The sequence below is a fragment of the Meles meles genome, chromosome 2 (assembly GCF_922984935.1).
Source record: "Meles meles chromosome 2, mMelMel3.1 paternal haplotype, whole genome shotgun sequence".
In the NCBI taxonomy this organism is placed as follows: Eukaryota; Metazoa; Chordata; class Mammalia; order Carnivora; family Mustelidae; genus Meles; species Meles meles.
In genome coordinates this window covers 209,004,621-209,021,548 of record NC_060067.1, presented here as the reverse complement: position 1 = coordinate 209,021,548, position 16,928 = coordinate 209,004,621, and positions in this window count along the sequence as shown.

Below are 16,928 nucleotides of genomic sequence, written 5' to 3'. Positions count from 1 at the left end.
AGGGTCCCGCGACCCAAGCCCCTAGCCTGGCTGCATCCCACCCTCGCCTCCTGCCACCAAGCCAGAAGGGACTTGGGACACCCGCTGAGAACAGCACAAAGGCCTTCCCCAGCAGGAGCACTGGCGGGACTGCATGGGGCACAGCGGGGATGACTGGGGCCCAGCCCGGGGCAGTGGTCACAGGCGGAGTTCCCGGAGGCCGGCGGGACGCGGGCCAGACTAGGGCTTCTCGGGACTTGATCTGCACAGTGAAGGCCTCTTCCCCGTGTCCTCTAATGGAGGCGGGGCTGGGGGCTCTCCGGGGCCCTTGACCTCTTCACCGCCAAAGGCCCTCCACCCTGACACGAGCACAATGCGGGGTTAGGATTAAACATCCGGGTTCTGGGGGAACCACCGGGCAGAGCAGAGCAGCGGCATCCTGCTAAGGTAAAGGAATGTCGCTGAAGGCGGGCGGGGCCACCAGACCACGCCTGGGTTGGGGGCTGGGGCTCAGCGGACTCTGCAGGCCTCCGGCAAAGCCAACAGTGCAGAGACAGGGAAGGGTCCCGAGAGTTCGGGGGAGCCCTGAGCAGAGCCGGGTGCAGGTGAGCCCACTGTCCCGTCCCCACCTCCTGCGCTGGTCCGTCTCTGACGCGCGGGGACTCCGGGCCCCAGCCCTTCCCCGTCCCCCGGGGCTAGAGTCTGACGCCTGCCTGGAAGGTGGTGCCAGCAGCCGCCTTCTCGGTACCACCTGGCGGCGGGGGACGGCTGTGCGGACGTCACCTCTCCCAGAAGCAGCAGAGAGCTGCCCACTGCGGGACAGATCCGGACCCCCGGGCTCTCACAGGTGCCATCTGCTGCTTCTCCCCCTCGAGAAATGTTAGTGGCAGAGCGCCTGGGTGGCTCAGTGGGTTAAGCCTCTGCCTTCGGCTCAGGTCATGATCCCAGGGTCCTGGGATGGAGCCCCATGTCGGGCTCTCTGCTCCGCGGGGAGTCTGCTTCCCCCTCTCTCTCTGCCTGCTTGTGATCTGTCAAATAAATAAAATCTTAAAAAAAAAAAAAACAAGGAAAGAAAAAGCCATTTCCTTTATGATTGCATCAAAAAGAACAAAGTAAACTTAACCAGAAAGTTGAAAGACTGTCCTCTGAAAACAACAAAACGTTCATTAAAGAACTAGAAGATGACAGAGGGGGACGGAAGTGTATCCCGTCTTCTAGACTGGAAAGTGAGTATTGTCAGTGTCCACACTACTGAAAGCAACCCACAGATTCAGTGCAATCCCTGTTAAAATCCCAACAGCATTTCTTCACAAAATGAGAACAAATGATCCTAAAATTTGCATGGAACCACGAAAGTCCCCCAGTAGCCAAAGCATGCTCCAGAAAGAAGAGTAAAACTGGAGGGAACACAATCCCAGATGTAAGCTCTATTACAGAGCTGTAATGAGCCAAACAGTATGGTCCGGGCACAAAAACGGACTCACAGAACAACAGACCAGACTAGAAAGTCCAGAAAGAAATCCACACTTGTGTGGTCACTTAATGGACGCCAAAGGAAGAGAGTATACAGTAGGGTTAGACGGTAATGATGGCGCCGGGAAAACCAGCGGGTGTGTACAAGAGAAGAAAACGGGATCAGTTTCTTACACTAGACACACGTTAACTCAGATACATGTTAGACAAAAACCACAAAATACAAAAAAAAAAGTAATCTCTGACATTAGCCTAAGCAACATTTTTCTAGCTATGTCCCCTCAGGCAAGGTAAACAGAGGCAAAAACACAGTATGGGGACTACAGTCCCAACCCCACCAAAGTTTTTGCACAGCAAAGAAAACCAACAAAATGAAAAGACAACATACTAAATGGGAGAATATATTTGCAAATAATATATATGAAAAGGGATTAATCCAAAATATATTAAGCACTTACACAACACAACAACCACCAACCAACCATCTAATTAAAGGTGGGCTGCGGTCCTGAGCATTCTTCTGAAGAAGACAAAGTGGCTAACAGATACATGAAAAGATGCTCAACCTCGCTATCAAAAAGAATAAGGCAGGGACGCCTGGGGGACTCGGTGGGTTAAAGCCTCTGGCTTCAGCTCAGGTCATGATCTCAAGGTCCTGGGATCGAGCCCCACATCAGGTTCTCTGCTCAGCAGGGAGCCTGCTTCCTCCTCTCTCTCTGCCTGCCTCTCTGCCTACTTGTGATCTCTGTCTGTCAAATAAAAATCTTTTTAAAAAAGAATAAAAAATAAAAATACTCTCTAACATAATGAGAGGTCATCTGGCACATCTTACTTTACAAGAAAATACGAGTGTTGGCAATGATATGGAGAAGAAGGAACCTGTGCGCTGTTGGTGGGAGTGCACGGTGGTGCAGCCGCCGCGGAAAACAGTGTAGAATCTTCTCAAAAAATTAAAAATAGGGCGCCTGGGTGCCTAAGTGGTTAAAGCCTCTGCCTTTGGCTCAGGTCACATACTTGTGATCTGTCAAATAAATAAATTTTTAAAAAATTAAAAATAGAAATACCATATGATTTAGCAATTCCACTACTTGGTATTTCCCAAGGAAAATGAAAATACTAATTTGAAAAGATACTGCATTCCCTGCTTACTGCAGTATTGTTCACAATGTCAAGAAATGGAAGCAATCCACGTGTCTCAGCAGACACACACACATGGGGGTTATACTCGGCCATAGAAAAGAACGAGAGCCTACTATCTGCAACACAGTGGATAGATCTAGAGGGTGTTAGGCCAAGTGAAATAAATCAGCAAACGACAAATAATGTAAGATTTCACTTGTACGCAGAATCTAAAAAACAACAAATGAACAAACGGAGAGCAGAGTCAGACCTGTGCACACCCACAACTACGGCTGCCAGAGGGAGCGGGGCTGCGCAGATGGGCAAATGGGTGAGGAGGAGGGGGAGAGCCAGGCTTCCCTTCCTGGAATGAGCGAGTCATGAGGATCAAAGACACAGCGTAGGGATGTGGCCAGCTGTGTTGGGACAGCACAGGGCAGGGACGGATGTGAGCGCACGGTGTAGACTTCTAGAATCACCGTGTCGTACACCCGAAACTAATGTCTGATTCTGTCAACTCTACCCTAAGAATAAAGATGTTTAATTCACATGTACCTAGATGTTGATGGTAAAGAAAATCATTTTCAGAGAAAAGTATCTGTGAAATGAAAAAAAATAAATAATAAGTGAAATGAATATAACCCGGAGATGCCAGAATCTGGGTCCCGCCATCTTCCATGAAAGACACCGTCACTTATCTGCCACCACACGCAGGCCCTTCCTTTAACATCTGTCAGCACAAACTCGAGTCACACCCTCCCCTGCCCACACACGGGCATCACCGAGTTGATACGACCCGCGGAAATCCCCTCCGTCAACCCCGTGATGCACACAGGAGCATCTCCCCGCCACTGCACCGCACGGAACCCCTTCCCGCCCTTAAGCTCACACCGGCCACGACACAGGACTTCTACCCCCGCCATGGGCGCCCATGAGTGGGTCAGCGTGAACCACACGACTTACAGGGGCCACGCCAGGACTCCCTCTCAGACCGGACTTCAAGGTCAATCATTAACATTCCAAATCACCTAAGTCACCCATCGGCTCTGCGTTTAAATGTACAACAAACACAGTTTGTGGTGTCCCCCTGAGCTTCTCCTCCAGCTGTCTCCGCCTCCCCCGTCTTCTGCCACTGGCTCACCTCCCTCCTCCCCTCCATTTCCTCTCCACCACGGCCCTCCTCATCTCAAAGGCAGCTTCACGTTCAAAGGGAACGAGGGGCCGGTGAGCAGAGACAGCCAAGAAACCGCCTTTTAGATTTGGGGGCAGGTGATCAGATTGCACAGAAGACAGACGTATCTTAACTGTAATCTCATTCTCCCGCTTCCAGCGAGCATGAAACAAGAGGGTGAGAGAGAAGCAGAGGAGACAAGGACTTAGCAGACCGTCAACCAGGAAAGGAACACAATAGCACAATTTTAAAAACGAGGGGAAAGAGGAAGTAAGATATCAGAGGGATAGGAGAACCCTAGGTTTGTATCATCCCGTAAACACCGCTGAGATCAATGTTGAATCATCCTGAACACCCAAGAAACGGACCTGACCCTGACAGAACAAACGCACACCCAGACGGAGGGAAGAGGCCACATCGTGGACGGCAGGAGGCGCTAAGATGTGATTTGGGGGAGAAAAGGACGACAGATGCTGTGGAGAGGAGGGAGCCCTGATCCTGGAGCGAGGAAAATGAGAGACAGAGATGTGAGCAAGAGGAGTGCACGGAGGACGGCACAAGGAAAACACTTCCCAAAGCCACTGACTGGGAACACGAGAAGGGCTGACTTTTGTGAGCTTTTCCAACAGTGCGGCTCAGCGACAGGAGTTTAGGGACCCGTAGCATGGCCCGTGCGAGCCCGTGGGCACTGCATGGACCCAGTGCAGGAGGGCAGACCATCCATAGTAGGTGTGAGCGGAGTGTCCCCTGGGAGGCACTGGGAGAGATGGTTCCCCCTTCCTGGGGTGCATCTCTGAGTGGTGGCATCGGCTCTACAGGGACAAGAGTCAGCAGGTGCCAGTACCATCCCCCACCCCTCGACATAGGCACAGAGATGCCTGCTGAGGGAGGCGAACCTGGACACTGGCTCTTTGCTGTTCTTTACGCCAACATCACCCCCTTGTGCTTTGGTGCAACTGGCCTTCTGAGACAGAGCTGCACCAGGCCCAGCACAGTGGGACCGTCCCCCAGAGGATCACCGTAGGTCCCCACTACACCAGGTCCCTAAGTTCAGAGTTTTAAAAGTCAGCCAGCCTTCCTGGGATGGAACACAGGGGCATGGCACTGCCCGGAGGACAGATGGCCTGGACACAGGGTGAAGGCTGGATCTGAGGGAAGCCTGGGACACAGAAGGGGAAATTATTTGCTCTTCTGGGGGGGGGGCTTCTCAGACAGCAGCGGGTACAAACCCCCTCCCCGCCCCGGGACAAGGGAAGAGAATGGTACCATTTCTCTCCCCTGCCCCTCAGCGTGAACTAACTTTAGTAAGTGGCACAGTGCCAACAGTGGTGGCCTAAACTGTTTCCACCAAGCCCCCCTCGCCCCCGCACTCAGCAGGTGCTCCTTTTCTAGGACAGGCGTGCACGGGAACCAGAGCAGCGGCCCCTCCCCAAGGGACCAGCACAAACCACGCCCACCACCCGGACACACCATGTCCACTGACCAGAGTGCTGCAGAGCTTCAGCTCCAGTGGAAATAGCATCAGGTCTCTTTCAGCAAGCAGACCAGAGCACACCGAGTTAGAACTCACCACACTCTGGCCAAGGTCCACACACGCCCCTCAGCAGGCAGGAGAAACTCTGCAGCCGACTGACCTGAGGCAAAGTGTGCCCACAACACAGCCGCAGCGTGCACACAGCGCACACCAGGAATGCTTCCTGAAGCACCAGGCCCGGACAGCATGTGACCTCTTCTTCATAAAGCCATGACACAACATAACAGGCTTTTCTAACACAAAGAAGACAGAGACCTAGGCAAAATGCCAAGATGGAAGAAGTCATCCCAAAGGAAAAAGTCAGGGCCAGAGAGCTAACTGAAACAGATATAAATAATATCTCCCATTCTGGTCCAGAATGTAAAGCAACAATCATACGGATACTAGCTGGGCTTAAGAAAAACAGAGAAGATACCAGGGAGTGCCTTCCTGCAGAGATAAAAGACCAAAAAACCAGCCAGGCAAAATAAAAAATGCTATAACTGAGATGCAAAACTGACCAGATGCAATGAGCACAAGGACGGAAGAAGCAGAGGAAAAAAATAAGTGACACAGAAGATAACATTATGGAAAAGTCATGAAGCTGGAAAGAAGAGGGGAAGAAAAATACTGGACACAAATGTAGACTTAGGAAACTCAGCAACTCCATAAAGAATAATGACATCCATACCATAGGAGTCTCAGAAGAAGAGAGGGGAAAGGGGGCAGAAAGTTTATCTGCACAAATTATAGCTGAAAAATTCCCTAATCTGGGGAAGGAAACAGACATCCAAATCCAGGAGGCACAGACATTTCCCACCAAAATCAACAAAAACAGGCCAATACCAATGCATATTAGTTTAATTTGTAAAATATAAAGAAAAGTCCTGAAATCAGCAAGAGAAAAGAATTCCCTAAACTACAAGGGAAGACAAATAATGCTAACTGATCATGTATCCACAGAAACTTGGCAGGCCAGAAGAGAGTGACATGATATATTAAACATACTAAAAGGGAATATTATGGTGCCAGGAAATCGTTATTCAGCAAGGCGATCATTCAGAACAGGAGGAGAGAGAAAGAGCTTCCCAGACAAACAAAAACTAAAGGAGTTTGTGACCACTAAGCAAGCCTCACAGGAAATACTAGAGGGGACTCCTTGAGGGGTGAGAAAGACCAAAAGTGACACAGCCTAGACAAGAACAGAGAAAGTATCCAGAAACAACTGACCAAGTATTTTTATCCTCTTTCTCCCCCCCACAATTTGGGGTCTCTTCTGATTTGGTTAAAGTGCATTCTCCTAGGGTCTTTTCCACGCTTTTCGTATTTTACTTCCTCCTTCATATCCTCTTATCTGGACAAAATGACAAGGCGGAAAAACTCACCACAAAGAAAAGAACAAGAGGCAGTACCGAAGGCTAGGGACCTACTCAACACAGACATTAGTAATATGTCAGATCTAGAGTTCAGAATGACGATTCTCAAGGTTCTAGCCGGGCTTGAAAAAGGCATGGAAGATATTAGGGAAACCCTCTCTGGAGAGATAAAAGCCCGTTCTGGAGAAATAAAAGAACTAAAATCTAACCAAGTTGAAATCAAAAAAGCTATTAATGAGGTGCAATCAAAAATGGAGGCTCTCACTGCTAGGATAAATGAGGCAGAAGAAAGAATTAGTGATACAGAAGACCAAATGACAGAGAATAAAGAAGCTGAGCAAAAGACGGACAAACAGCTACTGGACCACGAGGGGAGAATTCGAGAGATAAGTGACACCATAAGACAAAAGAACATTAGAATAATTGGGATTCCAGAAGAAGAAGAAAGAGAGCAGGGAGCAGAAGGTATATTGGAGAGAATTATTGTAGAGAATTTCCCAAATATGGCAAAGGGAACAAACATCAAAATCCAGGAGGTGCAGAGAACCCCCCTCAAAATCAACAAGAATAGGTCTACACCCCATCACCTAATAGTAAAATTTATAATTCTTAGTGACAAAGAGAAAATCCTGAAAGCAGCCCGGGAAAAGAAGTCTGTAACATACAATGGTAAAAATGTTAGATTGGCAGCAGACTTGTCCACAGAAACCTGGCAGGCCAGAAAGGACTGGCATGATATATTCAGAGCACTAAAGGAGAAAAACACGCAGCCAAGAATACTCTATCTACCTAGGCTATCATTGAAAATAGAAGGAAGGATAAAAAGCTTCCAGGACAAACAAAAACTGAAAGAATTTGCAACCAAACCAGCTCTACAGGAAATATTGAAAGGGGTCCTCTAAGCAAAGAGAGAGCCTAAAAGTAGTAGATCAGAAAGGTATAGAGATAATACAGTAACAATCACCTTACAGGCTAATAATGGCACTAAATTCATATCTCTCAATAGTTACCGTGAATGTTAATGGGCTAAATGCCCCAATCAAAAGACACAGGGTATCACAATGGATAAAAAAACAAAACCCATCTATATGTTCCTACAAGAAACTCATTTTAGAACCGAAGACACCTCCAGATTTAAAGTGAGGGGGTGGAAAACAATTTACCATGCTAATGGGCATTAGAAGAAAGCTGGGGTGGCAATCCTTATATCAGATCAATTAGATTTTAAGCCAAAGACTATAATAAGAGATGAGGAAGGACACTCTATCATACTCAAAGGGTCTGTCCAACAAGAAGATCTAACAGTTTTAAATATCTATGCCCCTAACGTGGGAGCAGCCAACTATATAAACCAATTAATAACAAAATCAAAGAAACACATTAACAATAATACAATAATAGTAGGGGACTTTAACACTCTCATCACTGAAATGGACAGAATCCAAGCAAAAGATCAACAAGGAAATAAAGGCCTTAAATGACACACTGGACCAGATGGACATCACAGATATATTCAGAACATTTCATCCCAAAGCAACAGAATACACATTCTTCTCTAGTGCACATGGAACATTCTCCAGAATAGATCACATCCTGGGTCCTAAATCAGGTCTCAACCGGTATCAAAAGATTGGGATCATTCCCTGCATATTTTCAGACCACAATGCTCTGAAGCTAGAACTCAGTCACAAGAGGAAACTTGGAAAGAACTCAAATACATGGAGACTAAACAGCATCCTTCTAAAAAATGAATGGGTCAACCAGGAAATTAAAGAAGAATTGAAAAAATTCATGGAAACAAATGATAATGAAAACACAACGGCTCAAAATCTGTGGGACACAGCAACGGCAGTCCTGAGAGGAAAATATATAGCGGTACAAGCCTTTCTCAAAAAACAAGAAAGGTCTCAAGTACACAACCTAACCCTACACCTAAAGGAGCTGGAGAAAGAATAAGAAAGAAACTCTAAACCCATCAGGAGAAGAGAAATCATAAAGATCAGAGCAGAAATAAATGAAATAGAAACCAAAAAAACAACAGAACAAATCAACGAAACTAGGAGCTGGTTCTTAGAAAGAATTAATAAGATTGATAAACCCCTGGCCAGACTTATCAAAAAGAAAAGAGAAAGGACCCAAATAAATAAAATCATGAATGAAAGAGGAGAGATCACAACTAAAACCAAAGAAATACAGACAATTATAAGAACATACTATGAGGGGCGCCTGGGTGGCTCAGTGGATTAAGCTGCTGCCTTTGGCTCAGGTCATGATCTCAGGGTCCTGGGATTGAGCCCCGCATCGGGCTCTCTGCTCTGCGGGGAGCCTGCTTCCTCCTCTCTCTCTGCCTGCCTCTCTGCCTACTTGTGATCTCTCTCTCTGTCAAATAAATAAATAAAATCTTAAAAAAAAAAAAAAAACATAATATGAGCAACTCTACGCCAACCAATTTGACAATCTGGAAGAAATGGATGCATTCCTAGAGACATCTAAACTACCACAACTGAACCAGGAAGAAATAGAGAACCTGAACAGACCCATAACCAGTAAGGAGATTGAAACAGTCATCAAAAATCTCCAAAAAAAAGCCCAGGGCCAGGCGGCCTCCCAGGGGAATTCTACCGAACATTTAAAGAAGAACTATTTCCTATCCTCCTGAAACTGTTCCAAAAAATAGAAATGGAAGGAAAACTTCCAAACTCATTTTATGAGGCCAGCATCACCTTGATCCCCAAACCAGACAAGGATCCCACCAAAAAAGAGAACTACAGACCAATATCCTTGATGAACACAGATGCAAAAATTCTCGCCAAAATACTAGCCAATAGGATTCAACAGTACATTGAAAGGATTATTCACCACGACCAAGTGAGATTTATTCCAGGGCTGCAAGATTGGTTCAACATCTGCAAATCAATCAATGTGATACAACACATTAATAAAGGAAAGAACAAGAACCATATGATACTCTCAATAGATGCTGAAAAAGCATTTGACAAAGTACAGCATCCCTTCCTGATCAAGTGATCACTCTTCAAAGTGTAGGGATAGAGGGCTCATACCTCAGTATTATCAAAGCCATCTATGAAAAACCCACCGCAAATATCATTCTCAATGGAGAAAAACTGAGAGCTTTTCCGCTAAGGTCAGGAACACGGCAGGGATGTCCATATCACCATTGCTATTCAACATAGTACTAGAAGTCCTAGCCTCAGCAGTCAGACAACAAAAAGAAATTAAAGGCATCCAAATCAGCAAAGAAAAAGTCAAAGTATCACTCTTTGCAGATGATATGATACTATATGTGGAAAACCCAAAAGACTCCACTCCAAAACTGCTAGAACTTGTACAGGAATTCAGTATAGTGTCAGGATATGAAATCAATGCACAGAAATCAGTTGCATTTCTTTATACCAACAACAAGACAGAAGAAAGAGAAATTAAAGAGTCAATCCCATTTACAATTACACCCAAAACCATAAGATACCGAGAAATAAACTTAACCAAAGAGCCTAAGAATCTATACTCAGAAAACTAGAAAGTACTCATGAAAGAAACTGAGGAAGACACAAAGAAATGGAAAAATGTTCCATGCTCCTGGATTGGAAGACCAAATATTGTGAAATTGTCTATGCTACCTAAAGCAATCTACACATTTAATGCAATCCCTATCAAAATACCACCCATTTTCTTTTCAAAGAAATGGAACAAATAATCCTAAAATTTATATGGAACCAGAAAAGACATCGAATAGCCAAAGGAATATTGAAAAAGAAAGCCAAAGTTGGTGGCATCACAATTCTGGGCTTCAAGCTCTATTACAAAGCTGTCATCATCAAGACAGCATGGTACTGGCACAAAAACAGACACATAGATCAGTGGAACAGAATAGAGAGCCCAGAAATAGACCCTCAACTCTATGGTCAACTAATCTTCGACAAAGCCGGAAAGAATGTCCAATAGAAAAAAGACAGCCTCTTCAAAAAATGGTGTTGGGAAAATTGGACAGCCACATGCAGAAAAATGAAATTGGACCATTTCCTTATACCACACACGAAAATATACTCAAAATGCATGAAGGACCTCAATGTGAGAAAAATCCTTGAGAACACAGGCAGCAACCTCTTCTACCTCAGCCGCAGCAACGTCTTCCTAGGAACATTGCCAAAGGCAAGGGAAGCAAGGGCAAAAATGAACTATTGGGATTTCATCAAGATCAAAAGCTTTTGCACAGCAAAGGAAACAGTCAACAAAACCAAAAGACAACTGACAGAGTGGGAGGAAATATTTGCAAACGACATATCAGATAAAGGGCTAGTATCCAAGATATATAAAGAACTTAGCAAACTCAACACCCAAAGAACAAAGAATCCAATCAAGAAATGGGAAGAAGACATGAACAGACATTTCTGCAAAGAAGACATCCAGATGGCCAGCAGACACATGAAAAAGTGCTCCACATCACTCGGCATCAGGGAAATACAAATCAAAACCACAGTGATGGAGAGGAGAGGGAGTTGAGGGAAACTGGAAGGGGAGATGAACCATGAGAGACTATGGACTCTGAAAAACAACCAGAGGGTTATGAAGGGGCGGCAGGGGGGTGGGGGGGGTGGGAGGTTGAGGAACCAGGTGGTGGGTAATAGGGAGGGCACGTACTACATGGAGCACTGGGTGTGATGCCAAAACAATGAACACTGTTATGCTGTAAATAAACAAATAAAAATTTAAAAAAAATAAAAAAAAAACCCCACAGTGAGATACCACCTCACACCAGTCAGAATGGCTAAAATTAACAAGTCAGGAAATGACAGATGCTGGCGACGATGCAGAGAAAGGGGAACCCTCCTATACTGTTGGTGGGAATGCAAGCTGGTGCAACCACTCTGGAAAACAGCATGGAGGTTCCTCAAAATGTTGAAAATAGAACTACCCTATGACCCAATAATTGCACTACTGGGTATTTACCCTAAAGATATAAACATAGTGATCCAATGGGGCACGTGCACCCAAATGTTTATAGCAGCATTGTCCACAAAAGCCAAAGTATGGAAAGAACCTAGATGTCCATCAACAAATGAATGGATAAAAAAGATGTGGTGTGTAAATATACACAATGGAATACTATGCAGCCATCAAAAGAAATGAAATCCTGCCATTTGCAAGGATGTGGATTGAACTAGAGGGTATCATGCTTAGTGAAATAAGTCAATTGGAGAAAGACAACTATCATATGATCTCCCTGATATGAGGATGTGGAGGAGAATAAATGAAACAAGATGGGATTGGGAGGGAGACAAACCATAAGTGACTCTTAATCTCACAAAACAAACTGAGGGTTGCTGGGGGGAGGGGGTTTGGGAGAGAGGGGTGGGGTTATGGACATTGGGGAGGGTATGTGCTATGGTGAGTGCTGTGAAGTGTGTAAACCTGGCGATTCACAGACCTGTACCCCTGGGGATAAAAATATATGTTTATAAAAAAATAAAAAATAAATTTAAAAAATTTTTTAATAAAAATAATAAATAAATAAATAAATAAACATAAAGAAAGTCGCTGATAATAATACAATAGTAGGGGCTTTAATGCCCCATTCACAGCAAAGGACAGACGATCTAAGCAGAAAGTCAACAAGGACACAAGGGCGTTGAATGACACAGTGGACCAGATGGACTTGGCAGATATCCTCAGAACATTTCATCCTAAGGCAGAATACACATTCCTTCCGAGTGCACACAGGATGTTTTCCAAAATACATCACATACTGGATCACAAATCAGGCCTCAATAAGTACAAAAGATTGAGATCATGCCATGCATATTTTCAGGCCATGATGCTATGAGACTTGAAGTCAACCACAAGAAAAAAAAATGGAAAGACCACAAATACATGGAGATTAAAGAATATTCTACTCAACTAATCCATCACTGAGCACTACGTCAAAACTAATGATGTACTCTCTATTGGCTAATTGAACACAATGAAAAGAATTACTCACGTGACATGTATAGATATGGACAAACAATATACAGGCAAATTTCTCAAATAAATGTATAAACACTTCTTGTTTCCTGAGTTGCTCATATTAGCCATTCTGACTGGTGTGGGTGGGATCTCTTTATGGTTTTGATTTGTATTTCCCTGATGCTGAGTGATGTGGAGCACTTTTTCATGTGTCTGTTGGCCATTTGGTTGTCTTCTTTGCAAAAATGTCTATTCATATCTTGTGCCCATTTCTTGACAGGATTTTTGTTTGTTTGTTCTTGGGGTGTTGAGTTTGAGAAGTCCTTTATAGATTTTGGATACTAGCTCTTTCTCTGACATGTCATTTTCAAATATCTTCTCCCATTCTGTAGGTTGCCTTTTAGTTTTGTTTACTGTTTCCTTTCCTGTGCAGAAGCTTTTTATCCTCATGAAATCCCAATAGTTTGTTTTCACTTTTGTTTCCTTGCCTTTGGTGATGTTTCTAGGAAGAAGATGCTGTGGCTGAGGTTGAGGCCTGTGTTCTCAAGGATTTTGATGGATTCGTGTCTCACATTGAGGTCCTTCATCCATTTTGAGTCTATTTTTGTGTGTGGTGTAAGGAAACGGTCCAGTTTCATTCTTCTGCATGTGGCTGTCCAATTTTCCCAACACCATTTGTTGAAGAGACTGTCTTTTTTCCATTGGACATTCTTTCCTGCTTTGTTGAAGATTAGTTGACCATAGAGTTGAGGATCCATTTCTGGGCTCTCTATTCTGTTCCATTGATCTATGTGTCTGTTTTTGTGCCAGTTCCATACTGTCTTGATGATGACAGCTTTGTCATAGAGCTTGAAGTCTGGAATTGTGATGCCACCCACTTTGGCTTTATTTTTAATCATTCCTTTGGGTATTTGGGGTCTCTTCTGGTTCCATACAAATTTTAGGATGCTTGTCCCAGCTCTGTGAGTAATGGTGTATTTTGTTAGGGATTGCACTGAATGCGTAGATTGCTTTGGGTAGCAGAGACATTTTAATTGTTCTTCCAATCCATGAGCATGGAATGTTTTTCCATTTCTTTGTGTCTTCCTCAATTTTTTTCATAAGTGTTCTATAGTTTTCAGAGTACAAATCTTTAAGTTAACTGGAATTAAAAACTTTTTTTTAAAGGTGAAAAAATGCATGTCATATGGCTCTAGGTGACACAGACAGTCATTTCTCTCATGGATCTGGGCAATGCACATTGAAAACCTTCTGGAAAGTGTCCACCATTCCAGATGCCATTAATGCCATTCATGATTCATGGCAAGAGGTCAAAGCATCAGCATTTTCAAAAGAAGTCGATTCCAATCCTCATGGAGGACTTTAAAGGATTCAAGAATTCCAAGGAGGAAGTAACCACAGCTGTGATGGAAAGAGCTAGAAGTGAGGTCTGAGAATGGGACGGAACTGCTTCCGGCTCATGATAGAAGTCTCGTGGGTGAGGAGGTGCTTCTTCTGGATAAGCAAAGAAAGTGATTGCTCAAGAGGTATTTCATTCTTTGTGAAGATGTTGAAATGACAACAGACGATTTCAACTATCACATAAAAGTTGATAAAACAGCAGCAGCAGGGGTTTGGGAGGATTAACTCCGATTTTGACAGAAGTTCTTCCAGGGTCAAATGCTATCAAATGGCATCACACGCTACAAACATAATTGGTTTCTACTTTTAAGAAACTGCCACAGCCTCAAACCTTTGGCAACGGCCACCCTGGCCAGCAGCTGGCAGCCACGACACCAGGGATTCTACCAGCGAAGACTAAATGATGGTTCACATTTTTCTGAATCACATATTTTTAAATTAAGGGTTCTACATTGCTTTTATGGACGTCATGCTGTTGTGCACTCAAGACGACACTGTATTATAAACATAATTTTTATACGCACTGCAGAACCACAAAATGCATTTGATTCACTATTGCAATGTCTACAACCAAATCTACGATATCCCCAAAAGGCCAGGGTTACCACAGCCTCAGAACATTTCAGACCAGCTGAGTCCTGCACGGGCTGACAGGAGAGAGCCAAGTACATGACAAAGAAATCAATTCACAAATCACTGTAAACTATTTTTTTCTTCTGTCTTCAGTTTAAAAAATTAAAAATGGGATAATAATACCCATATGCTTTTAGAATTAATTCTCACCTAGAATATGGCGCTGTATATACTTAGTGAACAAAACTGCAGAAAGCTATGACCTGGCACGTGTCATGCATGAGAATTACAGAGAAACAACGGAGTGGAGCGAACTTCATTACAGAATGTTCTTTGAAAACCACAGGCGGCAAAGAGCTGGGCATGAGATCCGAACGGCAGAGCATTAGGCATTTATGTTTTTGTACTTGAAATCGGGTTATAATTGTTGTATTTTAATTAGCATAACGTGTGTGATGGCGTGTGCCGGAGAAGTCACTCTATGTTTTGCTTAATATTTTAACTAATGACTAAAAAGATAATGAGCAGAATTTCATTACAAAGTGCACTTTGAACAATCTGAACGATCGCGTGCTGCAAGAACCAGTAGACTGGGAGGGACGAGAAGACAGGTCAGAGATGGAGACAGGAGGCCGCACTGGTTCATGCAACGCCCACACGCAGCGCAGGGCGAAGGCAGACCTGGTGTCTTCAGATCCGGACAGTGGCGGCAAGAGGGTTTGCGAGTAGGTCTCGGTACACCCCAGTGCCCCTGAAGGACGCAGCCCCGCTGAGAAAAAGGGGTTGAGCCAATCACCACCTGCAGGTCAGGGCTCTCGGGGTCTCCCGCCTGCGGCCCAGGGCTCCGCGAGGGCATCACAGACCAACGACAAACTGGTACAAGTCCCCATCTCTTCGGCGAGTCCGAAGGACCACAAGCCAGTACTTCCCATGACAAAGTCTGCTGCAGGAAACAAAATAGGACAGTCGGAGAAATCCTGACCACACTCCTCGTGCTGGAGGAACGATGGCCTCTCCTCCTCTGTCGTGCCCTCGGTGACACCAGGGATGAGACCGTCCGCCGGGCCGCGTTCGCTGACAGGTCTACTCACACGGAAAATAACCCGATTTTTTCTCAATTCAGTCAAGTTCACTTACACCGCTAGACACATTCTAGTTTGTAGCAAAAGGAAGAACTTTTGTCTACAACCCTATCTTCAAAAAAAAAAAAAGTCACGATCAGGTAAGGTCGGCACGCACTGACCTAGGGTAGGGGAACAGCCGCTGCGAATCGGTGCCGGGTCGTCAGCTGGCAGCTGCCCTGGGGCACCCTGCACACCTCTGCTTCGGAGAAACTCCGCCTCTTACCCAGTCGTGCGCCTGCGTGGACAGAGGAGGCCCTGCGTGGCACTCACTAACGTGCCTGAGGATCCCTCCTTGGGGCAGCCCATGAGTTCCCTCTCCCGGAGTCACCCTGAAGGCACAGGTCCCAGTCGGCAGCTCCGTACTGTTCCGGGGAGAGGAGATGCCATTCCCAGTCCTCTCTGGTGCTAGAACTCCCCTCTCCCAGGGCCTCAGTCCCTCCCATGGGAGAGAGCGGGCTTCTCCAGGTCTCAGCAGACCCAGGAACAAATTCTGAAAAATCAAGAGATGAATACGGTTCCGGTGCCAGACAGCAACGGAGGAGGACCGTGACCTCCCCTCCCCCACGGACGCACCAGTCTACACTGATGTTTACAGAAATTCCTCCTGAACAACTGAGAGCTCTGTACACAGACATCACATGGGGAGTGGAGAGACAGAGAGACGGAGACACAAGAGTAAAGGGAGGCCGCCGCCCAGTGCTTTGAACCGCAGGGAGAGGGGAGGTATGGAGACTGGGAACAGATCCATCTGCCCTGGGGCCCAGGGAGAAAATGCCATGGTTTAAAAGAGCAACTCGTATATAAAGGATCCAGAGCTAGAAATCCACAAAACGGGAACTGCAGGGATTCTCTCCGGGTCAGAGGGCCTGGTGAGTGCCACAGTTTACATCAACCATCTACCTCTGCAGAACAGGCAGGAGCCGAGTCTAGGCATGGTAGTCACCCCTGCCTCACTGAGCCCAGTGTCCCTTGCCCACACCAGCCCAAGCCATCCCACCAGCCCCGGTACGGTGCACATGGTCAGCCCTCCTACAGGTGCAGTCATCGGGCCAAGGTCACACAGGCAGAAAGCACCACAGCACACTCCCGGCCCTGCCACTTGGACCTCAGATGACTTGCTGGGATGTCCCCAGTCCAGAGCATTCCTGGGCCTCCTGGCTCAGCTGCATTGGCTCAAGCAGCTCTGCCTGGATGCCCCATGCACTGAGCAGCACTGGACACCCTGGCCCATGGCC